The sequence below is a fragment of the Anomaloglossus baeobatrachus genome, chromosome 5 (assembly GCF_048569485.1).
Source record: "Anomaloglossus baeobatrachus isolate aAnoBae1 chromosome 5, aAnoBae1.hap1, whole genome shotgun sequence".
Classification (NCBI taxonomy): domain Eukaryota; kingdom Metazoa; phylum Chordata; class Amphibia; order Anura; family Aromobatidae; genus Anomaloglossus; species Anomaloglossus baeobatrachus.
The window spans coordinates 587,765,451-587,789,003 of NC_134357.1; the positions used below are offsets into that span (position 1 = coordinate 587,765,451).

Consider the following 23,553-nt stretch of genomic DNA (forward strand, 5'->3'; position numbering starts at 1 on the left):
CAGGCCTTGGATGCAAGCAGTTGACTTTGTATTCATCTGATGAAACGTTGTTTGTTGCTGTTGCTTTCCCTAAGTCTTCTTAGAGATAAGCTGTCACTCTATATAACCACACAATAACTACAGCTCTTGATTTAGCCACCCCCCTCACACATACCAAAACTCGCAAAATCAACAGACAACCCTGGCATACCAGGCTGACTAAAAAACTGAGACGGGCCTCCAGAGTTGCTGAACAGAAATGGAAAAGATCCCATTCCACCGAGCACTTAATCGCATACAAACAGTCCCTCACCAATTTCAAGTCCACACTCGCTGCTGAAAAAGAAACCTACTTCTCATCCCTCATATCCTCCACGTCTCACAACCCTAAACAGCTATTCAATACTTTTAGTTCTCTCCTCTATCCCCCAGGGTCACCTCCCTCTCATCTCAGCTGAAGACTTTGCCTCCTTACTCAAGCAGAAGATCAAAATCATCAGAGGAAGCTTTGGCCCACAGTCGTACCTCATAACTACTGAGCCCCCCTCCTCCATAACCAGCTTCACACCCATGACTGAAGATCATCTCTCCTCTATTCTCTCCAGATCACATCTCACCATCTGTGCACTTGACCCACTCCCATCCCACCTCATCCCCAACCTCACCGCACTCTTCATCCCGCTCCTAACCCATCAGTTCAATCTATCATTAGCAACTGGTGTCTTCCCCTCATACTTTAAACATGCCTCGATCATATCCATCCTCAAAAAGCCCTCCCTTGACTCAGCCTCTTTGTCTAACTATTGGCCCATATCACTTCTCCCCTATGCCTCCAAACTACTGTAACAGCATGTCCATCTTGAATTGTCCTCCCACTTCTCCTCCTGCTCCCTCTTTGACCGGTTACAATTTGGCTTCCGACCCCATCATTCCAGTGAAACTGCCTGAACTAAAGTCACCAATGACCTACTAACCACCAAAACCAAGCGACACTACTCTGTCCTCCTCCTCCTCCTAGACTTGTCTTCTTCATTTGACACTGTTGATAATTCCCTCATCTCATCTCTTGGTATCACAGACTTGGCACTATCCTGGCTCTCTTCATATCTAACAAACCGGACTTTCAGCGTTTCCCACTACCTCCTCATCTCACCCCCTACTTGTCTGTGTCCCCCAAGGCTCAGGTCTAGGACCCCTGCTGTTCGCCATCTACACATTCGGCCTGGGATAGCTCATAGAGTTCCACGGCTTCAAGTATCATCTTTATCTGGAGATAAGCATATCTACCTCTCTAGACCTGATATTATCTTCTTACTAACCAAAATCCCATAATGTGTCTGCTATTTCATCTTGATTTCTAAAACTAAGCATGGACAAAACGGAATTCATCATCTTTCCCACATCTCACTCTACCACCCCACCTGACCTATCCATCAAAGTCGATTGCTGCTCAGTCTCCCCAGTCATGCATGCTTGCTGCATGGCGATAACCTTTGACTCTGCTCTATCCTTCAAACAATATATCCAAGCCCTTTACACCTCCTGCTGACTGTAACTCAAAAATATTTCCCGGATCCATACATTCCTTGACCAAGAATCTGCAAAAACACTAGTGCATACCCTTATTATCTCCTGGCTTGACTACTGCAACCTCCTGCTCTCTGGCCTCTCTTCTAACACTCTCGCAGCCCTACAATCTATCCTAAACTTTGCTGCCCTACTAATCCACCTGTCCCCTCGCTATTCCCTTGCCTCGCCACTCGGCCAATTGCTTCACTGGCTTCCCATTGCCCAAAGACTCTGTTTCAAACCACTAACCATGATCTACAAAGCAATCCACAACCTTTCTCCTCCCTACATCTGTGACCTAGTCTCCCGGTACTTACCTGCATGCAACCTCTGATCTTCACAAAATCTCCTTCTCTCCTGCCCTCGTATCACCTCTTCCCACAATCGCATACAAGATTTCGCCCTTGCAGATCCCATACTCTGGAATGCTCTGCCACAACATATCAGACTCTCGTCTACTGAGAAAACCTTCACAAGAAACCGGAAGACCCACCTATTCAGACAAGCCTTCATCCCTCAGTCCACTACACCGCTACCCTCACCTACTGTATCCTCACCCCTCCCCTATAGATTGCGAGCCCTCGCAGGGTCCTCTCTCCTCGTACCAGACTGTATTGTTCCTGATTATTGTACTTGTCCCTACTATGTATACCACCTTTCACATGTAAAGCTCCATGGAATAAATGGCACTATAATAATAAAAAGTTGTTTGTTCACTTCCCCGTTTTTGCTCCCTGTGTCTTCTTTAGAACTTAGTGGAGTTGACAAAGCACTTATCCCATCCGTTCCTTACCTAGGGCCCAGTTCAGGGTCCACCATGGCCAGGTATCCTGCTCGGCGCCGAGGTGTGGAACCTATCTAGGGTGGTCAGGGGAGCCAGGGGCCCGCAGAAGGTTTGGTCAGGGGTCACCATCTCCCACTTCGCTAGACACAGGCTTTCCCTTCCCTGTTGCCGTACGTGTGATACTTCCCCATACCATGGAGTGATGAGATGTAATAAATGAACCATTTCCATATTTTATTGGCTGTATAAAGTCAATTGTGCTTCTTGTTGAGTCCTTTGTTGTTAAATTATCAGAATTGATTTATAACTGATAGAAAACTGCCATAATCCTAACTAATTAAACATAGGTATTTACGGTGTGACCTCAAGATGTGTGAACTGCTCTACCACATTATTGCTTAATACCGGCATCACAACTCTAGTGATTGTATTTTTTTACACATCATTTTGTATGTTTTACGTTGGCTTTTCTTCTGTCCACTTTAGACTCCAACAATATCGGATACTAGCAATTTATCTATATAATTTTCCTGATCAGTCAAGAATGGATAAAGACAGAGAGAAGATGGCGGAGAAGATATTACACCTTACCCTAGAGATCCTCTTCCGGCTTACTGGAGAGGTGAGAGATTCTGATGACGTCACATTACATCATTCTTATCTATGGGAATAACAGATGCACAGAACTGGAGAGGTGAGGACTCTGGAAATGTCTGGAGTGAGATTTATTACTGTGTCTCTCCATAACCAGGATTACACAGTAGTGAAGAAGACCTCTAGTGAGCGCTGTCAGGCCCCTGTGTCTGAGGGATGGGGAAGACCCCTGAGCCCAATCACGTGGCCTCCACCTCACCCCCCGATACATGAGGACATCAATGACCAGAAGATCCTAGAACTCACCTACAAGATGATTGAGCTGCTGACTGGAGAGGTGACACTGCTGGGAATGCTGGGACATTATACAGTAACGCTATGAAGGGATCGGGGGTGATTGTATCATTGTATGTGTCAGGTTCCTATAAGGTGTCAGGACGTCACCGTCTATTTCTCCATGGAGGAGTGGGAGTATTTAGAAGGACACAAAGATCTGTACAAGGACGTCATGATGGAGGTTCCCCAGCCCCTCACATCACCAGGTAATAGACAGGACTAAATACACACGGCCTATAATTATCTGTATGTAAGGAATGAATTCAGTCCCTGTATGTGTCTCCTCCAGCTCTATCCAGTAAGAGGACAACACCAGAGAGATGTCCCAGTCCTCTTCTCCCACAGGACTGTAAACAAGAAGATCCCGATGTTCCTCAGGATCATCAGGTAGATGGAGAGAAGGGGCCATGAAATCCCCCTATGATGTGTAGACGGCTGTGAAGGTCTTGTGCTCAGTCTTGTTTTATCCTCCAGTATTATATGTGTTATACTTGTGTAATGAGAGCGGTGGAGATGGCAGGATTAGACCTGATCATAGATGGAACTTCTCCATCTGTCTGTAACTTTTACAATATTTGTTTCAGGATGAAGATCTGACCCATCTTAATATTATAGAGACATATGTGAGGGGTGATGAGTGGTGTAAAGAGGAGATTCCTTCAGATGACTACCCAGGTGAGTAGTAACCACTAAATGCAGAAAAGTCACAGATTCATCTCGTGGGATTATCTATTTATATAGTGTCTTGTGAAAGTATTCACCCCTTTAGCTATTTACCTATTTTGTTACATTACAAACTGTGTTTAAATATTTTTTGTACTCCTATTTGCGTGTGATGCATCAGCACTAAATAGTCTAAGTTGGGGAAGTGAAATGAGAAAAATATAGGCAAAATTTAATTTTTGGGATAAAATTAATATTAAAATCTCTGGTTGAAGCAATTAACTTTGTTAGTCACATGCTTCGTGAAAGGAAATCCACCTTTGTGCAATCTATGTGTCCCGTGGTCTGTCAGTATATACACACCTTCTCTGAAAGACCACATAGTCCTGAAAAAATGTTAGGTAAGAGGTGCCACTAACCAAACACCATGAAGACCACGGAGATCTCCAAGCAACACCATGAAGACCAAGGAGAGCTCCAAACAACACCATGAAGACCAAGGAGAGCTCCAAACAATACCATGAAGACCAAGGAGATCTCTAAACAATACCATAAAGGCCAAGGAGGTCTCCAAACAACACCTTGAAGACCACGGAGATTTCCAAACAATACCATGAAGGCCAAGGAGGTCTCCAAACAACACCATGAAGACCACGGAGATTTCCAAACAACACCAGGAAGAGCAAGGAGATCTCTAAACAATACCATGAAGACCAAGAAGATCTCTAAACAATACTATGAAGGCCAAGGAGGTCGTCTCCAGACAACACCATGGAGACCGAGGAGATCTCCAAACAACACTAGGAAGACCAAGGAGATCTCCAAACAAGATAGAGACAAGGTTGTTGAGAAGTATAAGCCAGGGTTGAGTTCTAGAAAAAAAAAATCCCAATCTCTGATGATCCCCCGAAGAACCATCAAATCCATTATAATCAAATGGAAAGAACATGTATGACAACAAACCTGCCAAGAGAGGGCCGCCCACCAAAACTCTCAGCCCAGACAACGAGGGCATTAACTAGAAGTAGCACAAAGACCAAAGGTAGATCTGAAGGAGCTGCAGAGATACATATCAGAGTGGAGTATCTGTCCATATGACCACAATAATCCATAGAGCTGACATTTATAGAAGAGTGGCCAGAAAAAAAAGCCTTTATTTGAGCTTGCCTAAAGATGTAGTAGACTCCCCAAATGTATGGAGGAAGATGCTGTGGTCAGATGAGACCTAAATTTAACTTTTTGGCCACCAAGGTAAATGCTATGTCTAGCACCAAACCAACACAGCTCATCAACTCAAGAACACCATCCCCACAGTGAGACATAATGGTGGCAGTATCATGCTCTGGAGATATTTTTCAGCAGCATTGACAGGGCAAATGGCTCAAATCCAAGGGGACATGGATGGTGCGAAATACAGGGATATTCTTGAATAGAACCATTTTCCATCTGTCAGTGATTTGAGACTGGGAAGGAGGTTCACCTCCCAAAAAGACATTGACCCAAAGCTACTGCTAAAGCGACAGTGGAGGGGGTGTAAGGAAAAACATGTAAATGTATTGGAGTGGCCGAGTTACAGCCCAGACGTTAATTCAACTGACAATCTGTGGTCAGAGTTGAAGATCCCTGTTCACCTGAGGAAACATCTAACTTCAGGAAGCTAGAGCAGTTTTGCCTTGAGGAATAGGAAAAAATCCCAGTGGCAAGATGTGGAAAGCTCAGAGACTTGCACAAAGTTACTTTCAGTTATAATTGCCATAAAAGGAGTCTGTTCAAAGTAGTGACTTTAGGGGGTGAATACTTAAGCACACAGACGCTTTCAGTTATTTTGTTCTATTTCTTGTTGGCTTCAAAATAAAAAGAAAAACAAATGTTCACATTTGTAGCATGTTCTTTACATGAACTGATGTAAATCCTCAAAAATAACCAGTGAAATTTCAGGTTGTGAGGTATAAAAATGCCAAGGGGGGTGAATACTTTCCTTGCCAAAAGTTATTCTTTCTAAAACCGCACACGAGAAGAAATAAAATTACTTGGGTGGAAGGGTTAGAGCTTTTCAGGTCCTTTTTAGTTGAAGAGGACAAGAAAGTCATTCTGGAGGAGTTTTTATACCTAAGCTTCCAGTTTCTCCTATATATCGATGAGCAATATGGCCGCCCTTCTTCTCGATAGCTCTCATAACCCATCCATCCATGGAGTCTGTTAGTTTTTTCACCTGTTGACCATAATTTTTTTGGTCAGCACCAACCACAGCTTCCCAGATAGTGTTCACAGAGGTGACTTTTTTTCATTAACCATAATGTTTCCACTAAAGAAGGGCCAACAAGTTTTCACTAGAGTTTGGGTCAAGTGAAGAAGACGCCTTGTCATTGTTCTTTCATCTTTAAGGCCTTTAGTGGAGCATTATACTTCATAAAAATCATGGTATTTCCTGTACCACTGCTTGAAGAAAGTGTCTTATAAAACTGGCAGTAGGTTTGGGAGTTGATCTTTGAATCCATCTTCAACCGGAAAAGGTCCAACTATCTCATCTATCATAATAGTAGGACCCACCTCCACACTGCTGGTGTCTAAGTGGAGGTCTGTGCCCATTACTGATCCACCTATGGCCCATCCCCCTGCTCAGTCAAGAGTCACACTCAACTCAACAGTGCATAAAACCTTTTAACAATCAGTCTTCAGGTATTTCTTGACCCAGTTTTGATGTTTCACTTTGTGTCTTGTTCCGTGGTTGTCGGGTTTCGGCCCTCCTTAACTTGACTGTTTCTGAGCAAAGAACACCTTGTACTTCTGCGTCTTTCTCACTGGTGGTTGTGTTCAGCCTCCTCACCTCAGCCATGTCTCTGAGCACTTAACACCTTTTACTTGTGTGCCTTGCTCTGTGGTGATCGGGTTCAGCCTCCTCACCTTAGCTGTGAGGCTTAGCTTCCTTACCTTGGCTGTTTTTGAGCATTGAACCCCTTGTTCTTCTGTGTCTTACTCAGTGGTGGTTGTGTTCAGCCTCCTCACCTCAGCCATGTCTCTGAGGATTTAACACCTTTTACTTCTGTGTCTTCCTCAGTGGTGATCGGGTTCAACCTCCTCACCTCTTCTGTGTTTCTGAGCACTGAACTCCTTGTACCTTTGGCCTCCAGGGAGGCTACAGCTCTGAAAGATGACAGCACTGGAGGATAATGGCTTCCTGGTTTCTTTACATCTCATTATTCTTGTATACTTGGCAATTAATATATTTTTTCTCTGTTTTTTTCACAATTTTTGACTTTTCAAAGTCTGTTAAATCTTTTTTTTATTTGACACATTTTGCTGAAGGAAAAAAGCCGCCTAATATTTCTGCACACGTTGATAAATGATGTTGCATCCATAAGCCTGCTTTACACCTTACGATCCAGCATACGAAATCGTATGCTATCGTAACCGCCCCCATCGTATGTGCGGCATGTTCAATTTGTTGAATGTGCCGCACAAACGATTAACCCCCGTCACACGTACTTACCCGTCCATACGACCTCGCTGTGGGCGGCGAACGTCCACTACCTGGAGTGGGAGGGACGTTCGGCGTCACAGCGACGTCACGCGACAGCCGCGCAATAGAAGCGGAGGGGCGGAGCTGAGCGGGACGTAAACATCCCGCCCACCTCCTTCCTTCCGCATTGCTGGCCGGGAGCCGCAGGACGCAGGTAAGATCTGTTCATCGTTCCCGGGGTGTCACACACTGCGATGTGTGCTACCCCGGGTACGATGAACAATCTGACGGTCAATTGTAGAGAAATGAACGATGAACGTTTTACCATTCAATCGCAATCGCACGTACCTGTCACACACTGCAATGTACCTTACGATGCCGGATGTGCGTCACTTACGACGTGACCCCACCGACACATTGTAAGATACATTGCAGCGTGTAAATCGCGCTTTAGGCCACTCTCCCTCATTACACAGCACCTGATCTGCTTCATCCAATAAGCTTTTAAGGTTATACAACTCGGAGAAGGTAAAATCTGCCTAAAAATTATTATATGGTCAATATACTCGCTACCTAATAATTGTGCACACAGTGTAAAGTCATATAGATGTTTTTTAGACTTTAAATGCTTTTTTAAAAGAAAATAACACAAATAATTATCTAAATATGTGAACTGCTTTCCTGAATGTTTAGTCCAGTAGATTGACAATTGAGACTGATTTTTGTGTGCGATGTCACTTGTGGAAAAATACTTGAGTTCCCCTTTGGCTTCCATTTTACTTGGTACTCAAGTCAAGCTCATCTGAGCATCCGACTGCTGGTTGTGAATACTGAGCACCCGAGCATGGTAATGCTCGCTTATGACTAACAGTTATCAAAAATTTAAAAAAATAGTTTTATTCTTTACAGATGACTGTCCCAGGAGCTCGGAGGGCGATTGGATATCTTTAGATCGTGAAGCAGATGATCATGGTATCCCCCAAGATACATATGAAGTCATAATTCCATATATACACGACAACAACCTATCATCAGATCCTTACGAGCAGGTCCATTCTTTTGATTCATCACCAAATGTTAAGGAAAATAAACATAATAGAAAAGATGTCGTGAACCAAAGTGATAATACTGGAGAGAAGCCGTACACATGTTTGGAATGTGGAAAATGTTTTGACTGGAAATCAAAATTTATTCAACATAAGCGAAGTCACACAGGGGAGAAACCATTTTCTTGTGAAGAATGTGGGAAATGTTTTAGCGAAAAATCTTTTCTTTACAGACATCAGAGAAGCCACACAGATGCAAAGCCGTTTTCATGTCCACAGTGTGGAAAATCCTTTAAACAGAAATGGGGTCTCATTACACATCAGAGAAGTCACACAGGTGCAAAGCCATTTTCATGTTCAGAATGTGATAAATGCTATAGTGATAAATCCAGCCTTCTTAGACATCAGTGGGTTCACACAGGGGAGAAGCCATTTTCATGTTCAGAGTGTGGAAAATGTTTTAACCGGAAATCGTGTCTTGTTACACATCAAACAATTCACACTGGAGTAAAGCCGTATTCATGTACAGAATGCGGGAAACTTTATAACAATAAAACACATCTTGCTAGACATCAGTGGGTTCACACAGGGGTGAAGCCATTCTCATGTTCAGAATGTGGGGCATTTTTTACCGATAAATCATCTCTTCTTAACCATCAAAATGTTCATACCGGATCAATGCCGTATTCCTGTTCAGAATGTGGGAAAAGTTTTAATAATAAGTCAAATTTTGTTAGACATCAGTGGGTGCACAAGGAAGTGAAGCCGTTCTCCTGTTCCGAATGTGGAAAATCTTTTGGTCAGAAAATAGAACTTGTTAAACATCAAACAACTCATACAGGAGAGAAGCCAGTTTCATGTCAATAAGGTTAGGAATGTTTTACCAAGAATTAAAGTGTTAATAACCATAAAAAAAACCCTCAAACATCAATGAAGGAACTTTCATCGTATCCCGAGAGTGTTTTAATCAAAGCCAGCTCTAATTCCACGTCAGTAATCTCACACAGGAAAAATATTTTTTTTTTCCTGGTGGTTTGAAATGTTTTACACACAAATCATAGCTTAACATCAAAAAATTAACTTTGTGACTTAGCATTTTTAAAATTGTTTTACGTACTCAATAGAGATGTAGGTTATAGACAACATAAATTATTGATTTAGATAGGAAAAGCAATTAAGAAAACTAAAGATTGTCTGTCTACTTTCAGAAAATGTTTGCCTTGGCTGCAATTTTTTATAAAATAACCAACTACTCTTTACTTACTGCCCCCAGGTCCAGCACTGAGACTTTGGCGCTGCTCTCAGTCTTTACCCTGACAATGCCATAGCCAGTCACTCTACCCATGTAGTCAGAATGGCCCCATTAAGAGTTGCTTAGCTCACTGTTTGGCTACTACGCTGTCGAAATGAAGACATCGCCAAAGCTTGTGCCGGACACTGGGACCAGCGCTTAAGTCCAAGTGCTGGACCCTTCGACAGTTAGTGAAGAGTGGTTGGCTAATTTATAACAAAGTACAGCCAGGGATGAAGACTTTCCGTAATCTAACCCCTCGTATAATCGTATACACTGCTATTAAAACAAAGGATTTGCCCTTTTGTGCAGTTTCTTTTAGTTTTACTGTTTTGTCATGTGTTAATGTTTTTGAGATCATCAAACTACTTTAACTGTAAAATAAAGATAACTAACCTAAATACAAAATGCAACTTTCAATTGATCATTCCATTTATTGAAGTAAAGGATATTGGAGTCACGTCCCATGCACTTCAACTAATTTTCTATACAAGATTCTGGGCCTTGCTAAACAGTGCCAATTATAGCTTCAGCTTAGCACCAGCGATTCCGGTCTTTGTGGTGATCCAGTTCATGATCATATGTAGTTGCTATTTTGAGTGGTGGGGAAGTTCCCCTTTTGTGCTTTTATTTCCTTCCTTTTTTCTTTCTTCCCCTGTACACGTATAGTCTCTCTTTTGTGTTTGAGGGCAGTGTGTACGAGTTTTCATTCTCCCTTGTCTGTGTCATTTTTGTGGTCTTTTATTGTGTTTCCGGTTCGCCCCAAGGAATGAGGGAGAGGGGGGTAGTAAGGTCAGGGCTCTGAAAGGAGTCAGGGTCATGCTGGGGCTCAGACCTGGCTACCATCATGCCTACCTCTGAGATAAGAGACAGTGCAGGCTCTCAAGTATGAGGACCAGCTTAGGAGCCAATCTACTGTCATTTCATATCCTGTGACAAGCATCTTATGGAGTTTCAAGTTTAGACTTTGACTCGGCCTCTCCAACACCCTAGCTTTGTTTCATTGGAGCCATTCATAGAGACTCTTATTTCTGTGATTTTTGTGCTAGAGATCGGAATTCATGTTTCCATGAACAGCCTCACACAATAACAGTATCTCATTTGACTGTTGGTATGATGTACTTGTGGTAGAATGTAGTGTTAATCAGCTGTGATGGAACTTGTGAATATTCATTTCACAGAATATTATATTAAAAGTCTTGGAGATCACCTAGATGTTTTGTGTGGGTTTTTTTGTACAGTTTTTATGTTCTTTTTAGTCACAAATAGTTTGAAACTCTCCTAGAGATGCAATTTTGCTCAGTGTCTTTCTAATTGTGTAATTAAGTGACTTTCACTTTGAGAAATGAGGCCAAGAGTTCTTTAGATGTCCAAGTGGGTTCTTTTGTGACCTCTGGATAAGTTGTTGATGTGCTTGTGATGAAATTTTGGTAGGTCCGACACACCAAAGAAAGTTCACCACAGTTCCAAGTCTTTTTACCATTTGTGTGTCACAGGGTGTGGTGGGATCACTAGGAACAAACTGGCCCTCAGGCTAGGGGAACTCTCGCTTTCCCTGATCCCAAAGATACATCTGAAGGTGACTATGTGTTGGCCCGCTTTTGTTACCTTGGCTCCTGAACAACCCTGGTCTAGTGGCCTCCTCTCTTCACCCAGGAGAGGGCCGGGACAGGAGTGATTAATCCCATACAAATAAACAGATGGGGGAAAAATCAAAACACAAACTCACAGAGGTATAGACAATACGTTCAATACGTACTGACAAAGGGCGCCTGGACCAAACATATTTTTGTCTAATTTTTTGTAATAATTGGTTTCAAATGTCTCATAATCGATAACAGTGACCATTATATTTACTCCTAAATACTGGAACTGAAGGCCGAAGCTGACCTAGAGCAACGCATTTTTTCTATCTGTGGGTAGTGGAGCAGATTTAGACCTGTTAATGGTCAAACCAGACTAATATCCAAAACGTTCAATCACGGACATTGCCACTGCTAAGATAGAAGTGTCTGGTAAAAAATAATAGTCAGCCTTTGTTCCATGTCCCCAAAACTAATGTTTGGATGCTATCTGCAGTCAGCAACGCTATCGGTATTGCAAAGAGCAAAGACAAGGAACACCATTGCCGCATGCGCCTCCCAAAGACTTTGTGAGCAATCCATTGATTCTCAACCTTACCCTTGGATACCGGTATAGCAAGACATAAACTGAGGTCCCAATCTGAACTTTTCCAAAACCAGCGGCGTATCTGGAGAAGGTGGGCGCAACTGTCAGGCCGCCTGATGCAACAGTCTGAGAGTCTCCCCGATGGCTGTGTTTTGCCGCACCGTAGTGGGAGCCGGCTATTCTCTGAGCTGGCTGTCAGCTGACAGCCAGAGTCAGAGAAAGTGCGGTGCGTCAGCTCCCACTGATTAATTGTCTTCGTATCTTTCAGATGCGAGGACGATTGATGTGGTGACCGGTGGCCCTGACATCCGGGTCAGAGCGACGTCTGTAGTGTGATCAGGTCAACTGATCACACTGCTGACGTTACTCTTCAGTGCTGCATAGACGGCAAATGGCAATTGTGATACGTGCTCCAGTGGAGCTGAAGACACCGAAGAGGAACAGTATGGGGTGAGGGAGCAAGTATCTATGGACAAAATATGATGGAGGGAGGATGGGGAGGGGGAAGTATCTATGGATACAGTTACTCATTGTACATTGAGAGAATTACTAAGAGCAGCTTCTTGGAACATTTTTAATATAAGGAGATAAACTCGAAAGAGGCCTCAATAATTCTGTAATAACACACATTAGGACAAAGCAATCTGACCGAAACTGCAATATGCTCCTCAGTATACAAGCCAGGATGCAATGAGGTGTCGGGCAGCCGTCACAATGTTTATTTGTTTTTCGATTTCTCGGTGCATGCTCCCATCCATTCGCAAGGAGCATGGCAGAAATTGAGCCCTTTTTCGGCAACAGGATAATTTAAAAGGGGCTTTGGCCACCATGATTGCCGCATGTAACACCACTTTACTTCTTCTTTTCTGGTATATTCAAAGGAAAAGTTTATCAATTACTGTGGAAAATTTGAAATAAAACATCCAACGTGAAATTGATGCTCTTCCTTCTATTACCCAGATATGCTTGCTGATACCTTCAGGAGCAGCATGTAACGCCTTGTCAAAATGTGTCTGGAAGAAAAGGGATATCACTTCCAACATGGCTTGCAAATGTCACGCTAGGTACAGGGAAGTACCAAGCGAACGGTGAAAGAAAAGGGAAGGGAAATCCTGTGGCTAGGGAAAGGGAAGATGGTGACCCCTGACCAAACCTACTGCTAGTCCCTAGGTTCCCTCACCACCCTAGATAGGTTCCGCCGAGCTGGATACCTGACCCTAGATATCTCTAGTGCTGGGCTCTAAATAGGGACGGGTGGGATGCGCTCTTCATCAACCCCACTAAACACTATAGAAGACACAAGGAGGACACACAGGGGAAAAATGCATGAACTACTTATCTACAGATGACACAGGTAGAAGTTCTGCAAAGTTATCAGCAATGATACCACAGAGGAGTACAAGCCACCTGCTTGCAACAAAACCTTGAATGAATTGAAAAATATCACCAGCACTAGTCCAAGGAAGGACCAACAGAATGCTGAATGGTCAGCAGCTGGGTGGAAGGCGAGCTCCTGCTGGGACCAAAAGGGGGAGAGATGAATCCAGTAGGAAAGCTACCTATACTAATGAATACTGACAGCAGGAACAATGGAAAGTCATGGATCATTCTGCGCAGCCAGACACTGCGACCTTCTATGGCCAGAAAACCTGTTACAAAAAATATGTAATACTGTAGCCTCAGGCTAAACTACTGTGGGAGAGCGAGTGTAAAGGCTCAATCAGATGCCCATGATGCATGGACGTCTAAATGGTGCTTTACTGCTACATCTGCAAAGTGCATCAGAAGAGATGACTGTCACTGGGTACTGTACTCTGTACATTGAAGTTGATATAGCCAGTAGAGATGAGCGAACCTTTGGAGGTTCAGTTTGCAGGCCACATTCGAACCTTAGATAAGGTTCGGTTTGTGACCTTGACTTGATCCAAACCTCAATAAAAGTAATTGGGCAGTTCATATGTCCGCCTACATGCAGTCATCCATAATCAAAAAACTTCTGGGGGGTTTCATATTGTTTTGTTTTTTTTTTTGTTTTGCATGTGTACCCTACATCAGATCACGCTGATTTTACCCCCAGTGTGAGCCGTTCAAACACTGCACGTGAATCGCAAAGGGATGAGCGTAACTCATGCCCAAGCATAGCGCTGTTCTCTTGAGTGGTTTGCACTCGTAACTCACTTAAACATCGAACCCGAACTTTGCTTGTTTTGGAAGTCGGTTTCCAAACCCAATCTCGAACTTCAGATTTGCTCATCTCTAGTAGCCAGTGACATAATCATCCTGTCACGATTCCTCTGTGCAGAGCATCTTGCACAGTAGGAGATGCTCTGCTGTGTTTTCCTGAGCACTGAGCTGGCAGGTTGATTGGCAGCACAGGATTCCATGCAGGTTCTGGGAGGTGCTGATTGCTCAGGTGTTTCATCTTCCTAGTGATTGTTCTACTTCTTTACTGAGCATTCTCTGCCAGAAGCATGCCAGTCGTACATTCTGGTTCTGTAGTTGTGCTGTTGGCCTGTGTTTCTGCATGTGTTCTGATCTCTGTTTCTTGACCCTGGACCGTTGTTTGACTCCTCTCTGCCCGCTCCCTGTTCCTGTCATGACCTCCTGGCTGTGGACCTTGGATCGTAACCTGACCACGTCTCTGTCTTCTCTTTGAATCTATTACATACCCTCCTGGAATTCTGACCCTTGGATTGTGACCTATCTACACTTCTATGTACTGCCTATGTCCATACGTGTCCTCCTGTTACCTGACCACATCTCTGTCTTCTCCCTCAATCTATTACGTAACCTCCTGGAGTTCTGACCCTCGGATTGTGACCTCACTATGCTTCTGTGTACTCCCAGTGTGCATACTTGTCCTCCTGTTACCTGACCCGGCTTTTCTGACAACCCTTTTGTCTGTACTATTCGTAAGTAGTGACCAGCATTACACATCTCATCCGTTGCGCTTTTCAAACAAAGCAGTAAAGCCTCATTCAGAAATCCCTGACCACAAACTTCTGAATGAGGCTTTACTTAGAATGAGCAGTGCTCAGTCAGTGTTCACAGGAAGGTCCTTTGGGTACTAAAAAATAAAGCAAAAATTAAGTTCAATCATACCCCCATGAAAGAAGCACTTACACTACATACAATTTTACACAAAATTAGTGTAAGTGTATTGATCTACTCACCAATTCTCATTGCTGCTCTGGTTCGCTTCTCAGTCACATGAAGGCAATTCCGACCAGCTGGATGACACTGGGATCTATCTGTGAGCCGAGTCGCTATTACAATGTACGCCAATGGAGTGTGATATATTTACATACATGTGGTCATGTGATAACTAGTTGCGCATGGCTTTTTACAATAGGGAATATTATCAGAAGTATTCAACTTGAATACTTTCAGTCATGACTGCCCGCTCTTAGCAGGAAATCCTGACAACCTGGGCATCACTTGGTTCATGCTCTGCCCCCCTAAATATAGAGGCCTGGCGGCACTTCTGTGAATCGTTAGAGATAGGACCATCCTTATTGGAACTACAGTTAGGTCCAGAAATATTTGGACAGTGACACAAGTTTTGTTATTTTAGCTGTTTACAAAAACATGTTCAGAAATACAATTATTATTATTATTATTATTTATTTATAGAGCACCATTAATTCCATGGTGCTGTACATGAGAAGGGGGTTACATACAAAATACGTATACAAGTTACAGTAGACAGACTAGTACAGAGGGAAGAGGGCCCTACCCTTGCGGGCTTACATTCTATAGGATTATGGGCTGAAAGTGCACACTCCCAGCTGCAATATGAGAGTTTTCACATCCAAATCGGAGAAAGGGTTTAGGAATCATAGCTCTGTAATGCATAGCCTCCTCTTTTTCAAGGGACCAAAAGTAATTGGACAAGGGACTCTAAGGGCTGCAATTAACTCTGTAGGCGTCTCCCTCGTTAACCTGTAATCAATGAAGTAGTTAAAAGGTCTGGGGTTGATTACAGGTGTGTGGTTTTGCATTTGGAAGCTGTTGCTGTGACCAGACAACATGCGGTCTAAGGAACTCTCAATTGAGGTGAAGCAGAACATCCTGAGGCTGAAAAAAAAGAAAAAATCCATCAGAGAGATAGCAGACATGCTTGGAGTAGCAAAATCAACAGTTGGGTACATTCTGAGAAAAAAGGAATTGACTGGTGAGCTTGGGAACTCAAAAAGGCCTGGGCGTCCACGGATGACAACAGTGGTGGATGATCGCCGCATACTTTCTTTGGTGAAGAAGAACCCGTTCACAACATCAACTGAAGTCCAGAACACTCTCAGTGAAGTAGGTGTATCTGTCTCTAAGTCAACAGTAAAGAGAAGACTCCATGAAAGTAAATACAAAGGCTTCACATCTAGATGCAAACCATTCATCAATTCCAAAAATAGACAGGCCAGAGTTAAATTTGCTGAAAAACACCTCATGAAGCCAGCTCAGTTCTGGAAAAGTATTCTATGGACAAATGAGACAAAGATCAACCTGTACCAGAATGATGGGAAGAAAAAAGTTTGGAGAAGAAAGGGAACGGCACATGATCCAAGGCACACCACATCCTCTGTATAACATGGTGGAGGCAACGTGATGGCATGGGCATGCATGGCTTTCAATGGCACTGGGTCACTTGTGTTTATTGATGACATAACAGCAGACAAGAGTAGCCGGATGAATTCTGAAGTGTACCGGGATATACTTTCAGCCCAGATTCAGCCAAATGCCGCAAAGTTGATCGGACAGCGCTTCATAGTACAGATGGACAATGACCCCAAGCATACAGCCAAAGCTACCCAGGAGTTCATGAGTGCAAAAAAGTGGAACATTCTGCAATGGCCAAGTCAATCACCAGATCTTAACCCAATTGAGCATGCATTTCACATTGCATTTCAAATCCAGACTTAAGACGGAAAGACCCACAGACAAGCAAGACCTGAAGGCTGCGGCTGTAAAGGCCTGGCAAAGCATTAAGAAGGAGGAAACCCAGCGTTTGGTGATGTCCATGGGTTCCAGACTTAAGGCAGTGATTGCCTCCAAAGGATTCGCAACAAAATATTGACAATAAAAATATTTTGTTTGGGTTTGGTTTATTTGTCCAATTACTTTTGACCTCCTAAAATGTGGAGTGTTTGTAAAGAAATGTGTACAATTCCTACAATTTCTATCAGATATTTTTGTTCAAACCTTCAAATTAAACGTTACAATCTGCACTTGAATTCTGTTGTACAGGTTTCATTTCAAATCCAATGTGGTGGCATGCAGAGCCCAACTCGCCAAAATTGTGTCACTGTCCAAATATTTCTGGACCTAACTGTATATCTGTTGACCATTAAATCAAGTCCTGTGTGAAATTACCAGGGCTGCTGCCTTTCCTTTAAAGGAACAGCACAGCATGACTGTTCACACCATGCACTCGATGTATCATGGTGGGAGTAATCATTTACAATGGGGAAAAAAAGTATTTACTCAGCCACCAATTGTGCAAGTTCTTCCACTTAAAAAGATGAGGTCGTCCTGTAATTGACATCATAGGTAGTCCACAACTATGAGTTACAATCCAGAAAATCACTCCGTCTGATTTGGCAAGATTTGTTTTGAAAATTATGGAGTAAAATAAGTATTTAGTCACATAAAAATATGCAGGATTTCTGTCTCTCACAGACCTGTAACTTCTTCTGTAAGAGGCTCCTCTGTCCTCCACTCATTACCTGTAGTAATGGCTCCTGTTTGAACTTATCAGTATAAAAGACACCTGTCCACAACCTCAAACAGTCACACTCCAAACTCCACTATGGTGAAGACCAAAGAGCTGTCGAAGGACACCAGAAACAAAAAATTGTAGCCCTGCACCAGGCTGGGAAGAATGAATCTGCAATAGGCAAGCAGCTTGATGTGATGAAATCAAGTGTGGGAGCAATAATAAGAAAATCGAAGACATACAAGATCACTGATAATCTCCCTTGATCTGGGGCTCCATGCAAGATCTCACCCCGTGGGGTCAAAATGATCACAAGAACGGTGATCAAAAATCCCAGAACCACACAGGGGGAACCTAGTGAATGACCTGCATACAGCTGGGACCGCCATAACAAAGGCTACCATTAGTAACACACTATGCCACCAGGAATTCAGATCCTGCAGTACCAGACATGTTTCCCTGCTTAAGCCAGTACATAAAGTTTGCTAGAGAACATTTGGATTATCCAGAAGAGTATTAGGAGAATGTCACATATGGTCTGATGAAACCAAAGTAGAACTTTTTGGTAGAAACACAACTCGTCGTGTTTGGAGGAGACAGAATGCTGAGTTGTATCCAAAGAACACCATACCTACTGTGAAGCATGGCAGTGGCAACATCATGCTTTGGGGCTGTTTCTCTGCAAAAGGACCAGGACGAGTGATCCATGTACATGAAAGAATGAAAGGGGCCATGTATCGTGAGATTTTGACTGCAAACCTCCTCCCATCAGCAAGGGCATTATGAAACATGGCTGGGTCTTTGAGCATAATAATGATCCCAAGCACACCACCAAGGCAATTAAGGAGGAGCTTCATAAGAAGCACATGAAGGTCCTGGAGAGGCCTAGCCAATCTCCAGATGTCAACCCCATTAGAAAACCTTTGGAGTAAATTGTCCGGGTTGCCCAGCGACAGGCCCAAAATGGGCCAACATACCACCAACAGTGTGTGCCAACCCTGTGAAGACAGAAGACAGAAAACGTTTAACCCCTGTCATTCCCACAAAGGATATAGAACAAAATATTGATTAACTTTTATTATTGACCAAATTTTCCACCATAATTTTCAAAAAAATCTTGACAAATCAGACGCGGTGATTTTCTGGATTTGTTTCCTCATTTTGTCTCTCATAGTTGTGGTCACCTATGATGTCAATTACAGGCAAATCTCATCTTTAATGGCTCTGCTCCGTACAACCTCGTACACACGCGGCTCCGCTCCGTACACCTCGTACACACGCGGCTCCGCTCCGTACACCTCATACACACGCGGTGTGACGGGGTATGCAACAGAGCAGTAAGCTACGCCAGGCTAAGGAACAATCCAAAGGGCTTTATTGGAACCACAAAGATAAAGCACCAAACAAATATAAATCCTTAAAGTCTGCAAGGAGTCCACAACAAAACAAAAGATCCAGGGGCACCGCCTGGTATTCCGATACCAGGGAAAATAGGGCAATGGTCTGCATATGAGTTCCTTGAGTCCAACAGGGGAACAATAAAACACAATCCCAAGTGGCCACTGATCTCCAGTCTGTAACAGTCCATACACAGGCCCTAGGATCCAGTCTCAGCTATAGATCCTAGTGCTTCTCCAGCCGAGATCCAACTAACCTAACATGGGTCTCATTGTTCTTCTCTCTTGAGATCAGCCCCTTAGGTGGGCACACCTCCCCCTAGACATCTGATACATGAATGGACTTTAGACTCCTGGTTCTGTTCTGTTTACCAAGTTGTGGTTGGAGAAGTCCCATGCTGAGAAGAACAAACTCCCCCAGCAGAAGCAGCACAAAGGACAGACAGACTATTACACCATGATTACAGGCGGGGGAGGGACACACTGTTACAATCCCTTCCCCTCTCAATTTGTGTACGGACTAGTGACCTCAACAGGTTGCTTGTCAAGTACACGTAAACATGGTGGACCTGACTCAGGGCTCCTCCTGTCTGGACAATCCATCTGCATTTTGGGTGTTGGCTCCAGGTTCTTTAGTGTATGATGAAGATGTAGGGTTGAATGTTCGGCTCCAGTTTGTATCCTCCTTCACTTAAACTCTGCTTACTGCAGCCACAAATAGTATTCTAGATCTCCCACATCATTGCCTAAGAGAATGTCTGCAGGAAGGCCGCTCATCACACCAATCATGCATTGTTTTGCCCCAAAGCCATAATCCAGGATAACACTCGCTCTTGGAATATATCTCTGAGTACCTCCAGCCAATTCAATGGCAATTCCTGGTCCCTTTTGAATTGCTTCTGGTTGAATTACTCGGGGATCTGCGATGGTGAGAAAAGCCCCAGTGTCACAAAAGCCAACAACTTTTTGGCCATCCAGCATGACCTCCTGTAGATGTTTATGCCGAAGATCATAAGAACGGGTGGCTGTGGCTCGCACTCCATAGACACCTGGTAGGGAAGTAAACATATCAGAGTCACTTGGCAAATCATCAGGGCCAGAATCCAACTCTTCTCCTGCTGAGGGTGTCTGTAGATAATGGACAGGCAAAGGTGGTCTGCAGCTGTTCTGCCTCCGAACACCTGGACAGTGAGCTTGCAGATGACCAGGCTGCCCACATTGATAACATCTGCGCTGCGTCTCACTCCTTCCAGTTTGCCTTCTGGAGAAGTAGGTAGGAGACCTTGGTGACTGATAGGGAGGTGCAGGTGCTGGAGGTGGTTGTCGATTTAGAGCAGGGGTGGGGAACCTTTTTACTGCCGGGGGCCATTTGGAAAATTCTACCAACCTTCGGGGGCCGCACAAAATCATCAACTTGAAAATGACCCGGCTATAATTGGTCAAACAATTAATTAACTCACCCCTATACCCCTACTGTGGCGGCCAGAGCTGATTCTCTTTGGTGCGCTGTGATGTTTGCGTCTCACAACTGCTTTTCCAGGTTTGTCTTTGTTTGAAGCGCAGATTGGTAAATCATATATATCACACAGGAGACACTGTACATACACACACCGCTCTGACACACTGGCCGTATACTGCACACAGCCTTGACACAGTTATCATATTGTACACTACCCATGACACACACTGGCCATATATAGTACACATGCACAGGAGATACTGTATACTGCACACAGCACTCACATGCCGTATACAGCACACACAAGCCATACACAGCACTCACACGCCGTATACAGCACACACACAAGCCATACACAGCACTCACACGCCGTATACAGCACACACACAAGCCATGCACAGCACTCACACGCCGTATACAGCACACACACAAGCCATACACAGCACTCACACGCCGTATACAGCACACACATGCCGTATACAGCACACACACAAGCCATGCACAGCACTCACACGCCGTATACAGCACACACACAAGCCATACACAGCACTCACATGCCGTATACAGCACACACACAAGCCATGCACAGCACTCACACGCCGTATACAGCACACACACAAGCCATACACAGCACTCACACGCCGTATACAGCACACACATGCCGTATACAGCACACACACAAGCCATGCACAGCACTCACACGCCGTATACAGCACACACACAAGCCATACACAGCACTCACATGCCGTATACAGCACACACACAAGCCATGCACAGCACTCACACGCCGTATACAGCACACACACAAGCCATACACAGCACTCACACGCCGTATACAGCACACACATGCCGTATACAGCACACACACAAGCCATGCACAGCACTCACACGCCGTATACAGCACACACACAAGCCATACACAGCACTCACATGCCGTATACAGCACACACACAAGCCATGCACAGCACTCACACGCCGTATACAGCACACACACAAGCCATACACAGCACTCACATGCCGTATACAGCACACACACAAGCCATACACAGCACTCACATGCCGTATACAGCACACACACAAGCGATGCACAGCACTCAACACGCCAAAAAGTTCTGCATGTAAACATGTGCACACCAGGAATTAGATATACCAATAAACCTTACAATATGAAACTTTATTACGTGCCAAACACAGCACACACACACGCCGTATACACAGCACACACACAGCACACACGCCGTATACACAGCGCACACATAGCACACACACCATATACACAGCAGACACACGTCGTATACACAGCACACACACAGCACACACACGCCGTATACACAGCACACACACACGCCGTATACACAGCACACACACAGCACACACACGCCGTATACACAGCACACACACAGCACACACACGCCGTATACACAGCACACACACAGCACACACACGCCGTATACACAGCACACACACGCCGTATACACAGCACACACACAGCACACACACGCCGTATACACAGCACACACACGCCGTATACACAGCGCACACACACAGCACACACGCCGTATACACAGCACATACACAGCACACACGCCGTATACACAGCACACACGCCGTATACACAGCACACGCACATGTCGTATACACAACAGACGCTGGACACTTAAGTGACAAATACATTTGATATATGGTGGTATATATTAGATATAAACACACTTAGCGCAGATATAAGTACCTGCTGCTTAGTTGCCCTGTAAGATTAGGTGCAGCACAAGTGTGGATGCAGCAGCTCAGCTCAAGGGCTGGCTTCATTCTCGTCTTTTCTCTCCAAGAAAAGACCTGCTAGCCATGAACAGCCGAGCACAGAATGGGAGTGTGAGAGGTAGAACGCACGGCACTATGCAGCCTTCTATATCCCGTGCAGGCCCCTCCCCCATCACTCTGATTCTAGCTGCAATCTCACAGGGAGCATGTAGGAGCCAGAGGGAGGAAGTCCCACCCCCAGTGCTGTCTGCCGGCAATAGACAAGATGAGCGGCTGCCCGAGCACTGCAGCCTCCGGGAATCTGCTCCAGTGCCCCGGGGGCCACAGAAAAGGTCATTGCGGGCCGCATACGGCCCGCGGGCCGGAGGTTCCCCACCCCTGATTTAGAGGATGACTCCACGGGATAGATGGGCATGTGGCCCGTAGATGCCCACAGCTATAACATCTTCGCTCTTCTACTTTCTCTCCTCGTCGCATTCCAGTAAATGTGGTAGAAACAACTGGAGGCACATACACACGGGTATCCACATGAGGAGGTGATCTAGGAGGTTGAGGAACATTGGCCACTGAAGGACAAGGAACCTCTGGTGTTGGGGTGCTGGTCATTTTTGCTCCCTCTGCTAGCAGCTTCTTCCACTGAGGCGTGATAGTGAGCACCTCATCAGCTAGAGCAGCAGGTTGTTCCACTGTCTCTGGTCTCCTCTCACGCACCCATTCCCATGTCTCAGTAGGGCACTTGGCATAAAACTGTTCTTTTAGGATGACCTGGAGAAGGTCTCCCAAGTTAAGGCCCCCTCTCCCTCCAGCCAGCGATGGCATACTTGTTTCAGTCTATGGGCATACGTTTTGAAAGACACTTCCCCATCACAGGCTAACGTACGGAACTGAGTCCTATAAGTATCTGGGGTTACGGCATAATGTTCTAGAATGGTCTGTTTTATCTCCCCATACTCACAATTCAACTGAGGGTCCATAGCTCTATAGGCGTCGGCAGCTCCACCCTTCAAGAGGCCCACCAAGTGTATGACTCGCTCTCTTTCTGGGACTTCCATTAATCGGCACTGATGCTCAAAGTCCTGGAAGAAGCCCTCAATGTCACTTGCAGCTTCATTAAATGGCTTAAAGTCCTTGAGGGACACTCTGGAGAATTCCCTCATAGTTGGTACTGTGGTTACAGTTTGTCTGGAGCCTCTAGCTGCTTCTACAGCAAACCTCCTCTCCAGCAATGCTGCCCTCTCTTGAGCTCTGCGAATAGCCTCCCTCTTATCTGCTATGGTGGCCTCATCTCCAAGCAGTGCCATCTCCTTTTCATACCACACAACCCATTGACTTTTTTGG

At 44.6% G+C, this 23,553-nt stretch overlaps 1 pseudogene; it reads left to right on the forward strand.

Annotated features, from left to right (window-relative positions):
• LOC142313163 (uncharacterized) overlaps positions 1–23,553 on the forward strand; it is a 176,968-nt pseudogene that overhangs the window by 125,261 nt on the left and 28,154 nt on the right.